Genomic DNA, 7,500 nt, shown 5'->3' with positions numbered 1-7,500 from the left:
ATCCATCGATCGTTGAGCTCCGTCCGTCCGTTTGGGCGCCCTCCCTCCAACGCGTCCCGCTGCCCGCAGCCAACGGGAGACCTACATTAGGCGCAGCGCCGGAGGCACAGCGGGCGCAACGGGACTCAGAGCTAGAGCCGAGACGCTCCCAAAGGAAGGCACGTACAAGAGTAGCTCTGTATTAATTTACTCACCTAGTGCCAATGGAAGCACATCGCCCGCCCCCGCACCCGGTGCCCCCCGAATTCCAAGTACAGCTTTGCTCTGGCGAAGGAGGAGGCCCAGTGGATGCCTTTCTTCCGGCAGGAGCGCGTCGATGCGTCGCTCATCAGCGACGGTTCCCTTTAAACGGTCGCCGAACGCGCGAGTCTCCGCCGTGACTGCAGCGTCGGCAACTCTTGCAGGTTATCGCGTCGCGGAATCATCGCGGACAATATTGCTTTCGAGCCGAGGGCACTTCCTACTCCGAAAGGCACCCGGGCCAAAGGGGGGAGGAGGGAGAGAACGAAAGATGGCGTAGCGTCTGTGTGAGCAGAGGGAGCAAGGGAGGGCGAGCCTGGGGTCACGGCCTCATGTCTCCTCGCGCGCACACGTCTTGACCGCAAACGATGCTAACCACAGGAATGTGTGCGCGGCAACGCACACAAACAGCCATGCATTCTCTGTTAGACACAAGCACATACCACTATCTCGGCAGGAGTAGGCCACAGAAGGCAAGGCTGGTGGGAGGAAGGGAGGGAGGCGGGGACGGGCGGGGGCGCGAGTGGGAGGGGGAAGGGGTGTCCACTATACCGTGAGCTCGTGAATTATAAAACGGCGTTGGGGTACGAGCGGCGGCGGCCGCCGACCGGCCCTCCTGGCCGCGAGTGATGGCGCCCATCAATACCGCGAACGCCTGTGGTCCGGCGTCTACTTCGGCTGCTGACACCGGGTCCTGCATCCGCGAAACTGACCAAGGCGTAGGAGAGGGCGATGAGATCGGGTGCCCAATCAAAGAGGGGAAAAATACAAATGAAAAGTCAAGCATGCCATTCTGAGAGCGACAATGAGCGGTCTGGCACAGGCAGCCGCTACATGCCTTAACGTCGCCGCCACTGTCCGAGCCGCAAGCGGCTGCCAGCCGTCGGCCAGGCCCGTGACGACCTTCTTTTGAAAGATGACGAAGACGCTGCGGGTTCGTTCTACTCATTCCTCGATTTCCTTCCGCAGACTCCTCGGCAAACGCACGGCCCCTGCAACGCATTCCGTCTGCCACCGCCCTTCCCTCCGCTTGCCACCCCTGCATTATTCTATGACCAAGCTCCTCGCCAGGTGTGTCGGAGAGAGACGCGCGCATGCAAACACCCGCGCGGCACTCGCGAGGCGACCCAAAGTGCGCACGTCCCTCACCTCACCTCCTGGAGGGAATAGAAGCATTACGTCAACAAATTCAAGGATATACAAAAGACCTGTCGTTACTCTGGTGGCGCGCACACGCGTGGGAGGGGGGAGGGGGCACGTCAATGAAATGGGGCAAGCATGAATGAAGCCTGCCGTGCGCCTAGCTTGTCGTCGCTCAGCCTTTCCACCTCCCTTCGCCCAGAGCCCACGGAGGAGACCCCGATGAAAGGGGAGGGGAAGGGAGATGAGGAGATGGGATGGGATGGGATGGGATGGGATGGGATGGGATGGGATGCGAGAGGAGAGGAGAGGAGGGGTTGGGAGGGGAGAGGAGGGGATGGGAGAGGAGGGGATGGGAGAGGAGAGGAGAGGAGGGGATGGAAGAGGAGAGGAGGGGAGAGGAGGGGATGGAAGAGGAGAGGAGGGGAGAGGAGGGGAGAGGAGAGGAGGGGAGAGGAGAGGAGGGGAGAGGAGGGGAGAGGAGGGGAGAGGAGGGGAGAGGAGAGGAGGGGAGAGGAGAGGAGGGGAGAGGAGGGGAGAGGAGGGGAGAGGAGGGGATACGGGAGGGGAGACAGGAGAGGAGGGGAGACGGGAGAGAAGAAAGGGGAGGGGAAGGGCAAACGTTCTGCGGCCTTCAAAAGCCTCCTCCCCCTTCCTCTGTCGCGGAATGACACATGAGTGTCACTACGAGGCAGAGAAGGAAGTGCAACACAGCCGCAGCTGTGAGCACTCCCTCCCTCGCCCGCAGAATCCCCCCCCCCCCCGATCCTCTTCCCGCCACTTCCGGGTTGAATGGCAGGAAGATTGGTGGGGGAAGGCGGCTGTGCACTCTCGCCTCAGTGCCTCAACTTCTCATTCCGCATAATGAGCCATACTTGGCCAATTGGAGTTGAACACTGGCCAGCGGAACCCTAGACGCATCGCGAAAGGGCGCGCGGGGGAAGGGGTGAGGCGGGGCCGAGGGGGGGGAGGGGCGTGACAGGTTCTGGGCGATAATCCACGATCCACGAGGCGCCCTCTGTCACGCCAGGCAAGCTAATCCCCGCCTCTCACCGCCCCTCCGCGTACGTCTCCTCAAGGAAGGACCGATTCCTGCGACAGCCCGGGTTCGGCCACCCGGCTGGGGCAAGGGCGGGGCCCCTTCGCTGTAATAAGTGAGCGATGCACATTCACCTTCACCGTAACTACGACAGCATCGCATAACACATCCTGCAGGACCCCAGCGGACCCTGGCCAAGCGGACTGGCCTAACTTTCTCCCTGAGAGACTTCAGCTGGCCCGTCTCTTCTGCAGGCCACCTCTCCTGCCCGACGGAGCTCGCTGCCAGAGGCAACCCGAGCGCCAGGACCGGCGAGCGCTTTCCGACGCAAGCGACTGCGACCGGAAGACGGCCAGCCAACGGCTCGTGCCCTCGACCCGGGCACCACAGTTCAACGGGCGCCACTCTCTCGCGTCCAGTCGCGCCCACGGGAACTCCGCTCATTCCATCCTCTTTCTCCTCTCTTTCTCTCTGTCTATCTGCTTGTCTCCCTCCCCTCGTCCAGGGCCCCCGCCCGCCGTATTCCAAGCCGGCCCTTAGCCCCGCCGCCTCCCCTTCCTTCACCAATGACGTAAACTGTCATGGATCGTTTTTGTTGCCGCGGCCTTTCCCCGCCAAGGCGTGACGCGAACCCTGCGATCCTTTTCTGGCTCTACGGAGGCAAAGCAACAGCAAGAGACAACCGTTCGTAGCTTCGGCTTCCTTCTGCATTATCAGCACCAAAGCGTTAGTCGGCACAGTCGTGCTACGACAGGCAGGCGGCCTATAAACCGCTAGCCGCGCACAGATACGAGGGAAGGAAGGAAGGAAGGAAGGAAGGAAGGAACAAGTATTAATAGCAACCCTCAGCGAGCCGCACAACCCTAGACTAACCGGTTGCGGCCGATCACCAATAATAGCGAGACGCTCGCACAGGGACGCCCGGGCGGGACGCGCTCGCAGAACCTGCCCGACGGGAAGGGCGGGAAGGAGGGCTGAGGAGAGGGCGACAGGGACACGTTAATTATTTTTCGATTCGTCTGAATGCATCCGGAGCAAACTGCCATCCTCCCGCCCTTCTCCCTCACAAAAGTCAGCGCTGACAGCGCTCTGTCTCGGCTGACCAAGCCGCCAGCACACCTTGCAACGATGCATAGCAACTGGCCCTTAGGTGGACACAGGGTAACTCAAGGCGGCCCTTACTCGGCCTGGCGCGCCTCCGTTGGCCGCCTTGTGCTCGTGCCCTGAACACAAGAGCTCGCAGGCGGCAACCGCGCGCGGCCAAAGCACAGTGACGCGGGCAGACACAGGCCTACGGCGAGCGTGCGCGAGTGCATGCGTTAGGCCAAGGGGAGTGTGTACCCAGTGACCGCAGCGGCTGCCACCCGCCCCTCCCCGGGGGCGCCTCTACCGCTCCTCCCCCGAGCAGCTGGTGCAACCGCGGGCTACAGGTGAAAGGTAAAGCCTCATCGCCCCGCCTCCGAGACGGGCGCAGGCGGCCGCTCAGCGTCCGACTGCCGGTAGTCTGTCCCGCAGCTGGACGAGCCACACTCGCTGCGGCTGCGGCGAATTGCGAATTACGGAGACACTCCTCACGCAGAAACAAGTAGCACGAGTGGACGAGCGGGACGAGCGCTCGCTTCTATAAATGCGCCTTAAACAAGCGTGAGTGTGAAATGTGCTTATACATTGAACGGTGCATGCGCCAACTCACAAGATTGAACGCACATGTGCATGGGTCGCCTCTGATCATGTAAACGACATAGGACTCGATAACTGCTGTGACGCTGCCTATGCGAGCGCACTTCACTCCGGCCGAGGCAGAACACACATGCAGCCGACTGGGATTCGTCCGAGGCTGAGCGACTGCTTCTGTCATCTCGAATTCGTGTCGACCTCTCGCTCTGACTCACGCCCCCCCCCCCCCCCCTCTTCTAGGCCACTCTGACGAAAAAGCATATATATAGAGAGGGGGCAGACTGTGTGAGAGAGAGAGAGAGAAAGAGAGAATGGGAGAGAAGGGAGGGGGGGGGGGGGAGATTGTGGTGTCTGCTGAGTGAACGAACGTGAATGTGGAAGCTGCGGCGCGCATTGAGCCCGCTGGTCCGCGGAGACCGAGCGCCCTGCAGTGTTCAGCCGCATCCAGGCTTCCCGGCTTGCGGCTTCGTGCTCGCCTCTGCCGGGCGGCTCCTCCTCCTCGCGCACATACCCTGCAGGGGCGGCCCATTCCGAGGGGCGCTTCCCGCAGGACCCGAGCGAAGACTGGACCGCTCCCGCCGCCAGCAGGAAGAGTTCTGAGTTCCCTTGCCGCTCGCCTTGCATGCTTCCACCCCTCCCGCACTTCTCCCGCCCGGAGGTTCCTTTCCCACGCGGTCCTCCCTGCTCTCGGTCGGGCTGGCGGGAAAGCGACCCTGGAGAGTCAAGGAAACGCAGGCGAGGCGAGATGCGAGCGCTCGCAGCAAGCACTGGCAGGCACAGGGCAGAGGGTTTAAAGGCAGCCTCTCCTCGCGCGCGATCCAGAGAGACTATTGTTAGCCGCGCGCGGCTTGGCAAGCAACAGTAGGCCTTGCGTGCTCCCGCCATAGGATCCGAAATCGGCCTCCCTCCCACGCGCCTGCATCGCTCTAGCTCGCCGGGCTTATTACACAGATGCACAAGTTTTGATAATGGCGTCCACGGGGTGGGGGAGGGGGTGGGGGTGGGGGGTTATTGTTTGTCGCGCGAACGCCGCCGACGGAGGCGGGGCGGGAGGATCGCTGCTGAACGGGAAGCGAGTTCTCCGAGATGCAATGCTTCCGCTTTATTCTCTCTGTCTATCTATAACTGGTACTTTAAGCGTCTCTTCTGGCCGCGTTCGGCGGCGAGACACCTGTCGCGGTTATGAGTCTATATAGAAAATATTCAATCAATAAACAAAAGCAACGATCATAAAAGCGACAGCAGTTAGCCGAGACCCAGTTTTCCCTCGCCTCACCTCGGGGTCGAGTGAAAGGCAGTGAAGTGAAACAAAAACCACATAAGAGGAAGAGACAAAGGAGGGAGGGAGAGAGAGAGAGAGAGAGAGAGAGAAAAAAAAAAACAAAAAAAAAACATACGTACACATACACATGCACGCACAGACACGTCTCGGCGTGCGCGAGTGCGTGGACAGCCCGGCAACCCCTGCTGCGTTACTTCGTCGGCGCCACCGGAAAGCCCGTTGCGCTGCGGTTACCTGCGACCCGTTGGGACAAGCCCCGAAGCGTGACGTCAGCCGCTGCGTCGGATGTGCTTCTCCGAACGCACAAATGCATCGGCCGCTTGGCAGGGCGGCTCGCTGGCCCCTGTGCCACGAGCGCACGGGCCCCGAACGAGGAGTTGCGCCCGAATGTTGAGGGTTATCAGCCCCGTCGCCTCCGGGCCTAATCTCGGCGGATTAGGCCCCTGGGCTTGAGAAACAGCGTCTTGAGCGTTGCTCCGTTTTAGATCGTCTTACCCATTTGCAGCCTTACTCTGAAAAAACCGTAGTAAAATATCAATAACACTCAACAGATCACTCGTTAGAAAAGGGGAGAAAAAAGTTCAGAAAACTGAAATACTTCCCTCGTCCTGACTCGCACACCCCCTCCCGGTCTTCTGCTTTCCGAACAAATGTTAACGAAGTTTTGTTGCGAGCAAGCAAAAGGAACAGTTTCACGAGAAAGAGAATGGCGCGTGGAAAGTAAATTTTGGTAAGAGATTGTGCAATGCCTACCGTAACCTCCCAAGCCGTGCTAGGCCGGAGGAGGGTTGGAGGGGGAGGAAAAAGGGAGGCAAGGGGAGGGAAGGGGAGGGAAGGGGAGGGAAGGGGAGGGAAGGGGAGGGGAGGGGGAGGGAAGCACGAGGGGGGAGATGGAGGGCGATGGAAGGGTGAAGGGTTGTCGCCCCACCTGCACGGAAGGCATCGTCCGAGGCCCGGCGAAACGCTCCTCTCTCGCCTTTGATTTGGACACTTCTGCAACGCCGACGCCGCCTCCATGGCCCCTAAGGCGAGGCCCTTCCAGTGAGCTTCCGTCGCGCGGACTCACCGCCGACAAACGTCTGTGACTCTCGACGGCATATTGAAGAGGAAGGCGCGGGAAGGGGGGGGGGGGCGATAAGCGAGCTGTGCGAGGCGAAGGCTGACGCGAAAGTAAAAGTGCGGCGTCGTGCAGGCACAATGGCGTGACCGTTAACATGCCGTGTTCTAGTCGGCGGGGCGGCGCCCCTGGCCTGCGCGGCCGCCCTCACGCCGCCCCCTCCCTCGGCCTCCGGATTCCCCAAGACAAAAGCAGGAGGTCGCTGCCGAGACGCAGTGGCGCAGTCATGATCAGCTGTTTGGGGCTGTGTACGCCCCTTCGAGGGACGCTAGGAGGGGACGTGAAGGAGAGAGGGAGAGGAACAGAGGGCACGAAGACAGGAGACGGGTATGGACGCGAAAGAGTGAGTAGGAGAGAAGACAGAGAAAGAGTGACAAAGAGCGAGAGAGAGAGAGAGAGCAAGAGAGAGCAAGAGAGAGCAAGAGAGAGCAAGAGAGAGAGAGAGAGAGAGAGAGAGAGAGAGAGAGAGAGAGAGAGAGAGAGAGAGAGAGAGAGAGAGAGAGAAAGAGAGAGAGAGAGAGAGAGAGAGAGAGAGAGAGAGAGAGAGAGAGAGAGAGAGAGAGAGAGAAGAGAGAGAGAGAGAGAAAGAGAGAGAGAGAGAGAGAGAGAGAGAGAGAGAGAGAGAGAGAGAGAGAGAGAGAGAGAGAGAGAGAGAGAGAGAGAGAGAGAGAGAGAGAGAGAGAGAGAGAGAGAGAGAGAGAGAGAGAGAGAGAGAGAGAGAGAGAGAGAAAGAAAGAGAGAAGAGAGAGAGAGAGAGAGAGAGAGAGAGAGAGAGAGAGAGAGAGAGAGAGAGAGAGAGAGAGAGAGAGAGAGAGAGAGAGAGAGAGAGAGAGAGGAGCGCGAAAGACTGCTGGAGAAGGAAGAAGGCAAGGGCAGAGGATGCCTGGGTATTGCGGCGAAGACGAAACAGGTACCCGCCTCCCCCGAAGGCCGAAGCTCCATTGGGCAGCGTGCCAGAGCGGCGTAGGCCTTGGTGCTTTACCCCCCCCCCCCCCCCCGTTCCCC

General features: G+C 60.5%; 1 protein-coding gene across 4 annotated transcripts in view; it reads right to left on the bottom strand.

The window, feature by feature from the left end:
- Positions 1–7,500, bottom strand: part of LOC125043667 (mediator of DNA damage checkpoint protein 1-like) — a 52,458-nt gene that overhangs the window by 30,647 nt on the left and 14,311 nt on the right. The window contains exon 2 of one of the 4 annotated variants that reach the window (XM_047639912.1): positions 5,498–5,890. The exons of the other annotated variants lie outside the window; for them this stretch is intronic. The gene's annotated coding sequence lies outside the window, so the exon portion shown is untranslated. The remainder of the gene's footprint in view (positions 1–5,497; positions 5,891–7,500) is intronic. 4 annotated transcript variants of the gene reach the window in all.

The sequence above is a fragment of the Penaeus chinensis genome, chromosome 3 (assembly GCF_019202785.1).
Source record: "Penaeus chinensis breed Huanghai No. 1 chromosome 3, ASM1920278v2, whole genome shotgun sequence".
Lineage (NCBI taxonomy): Eukaryota > Metazoa > Arthropoda > Malacostraca > Decapoda > Penaeidae > Penaeus > Penaeus chinensis.
Note: the sequence above shows the minus strand (reverse complement) of the source record. Positions and strands in the feature narration are given on the sequence as shown.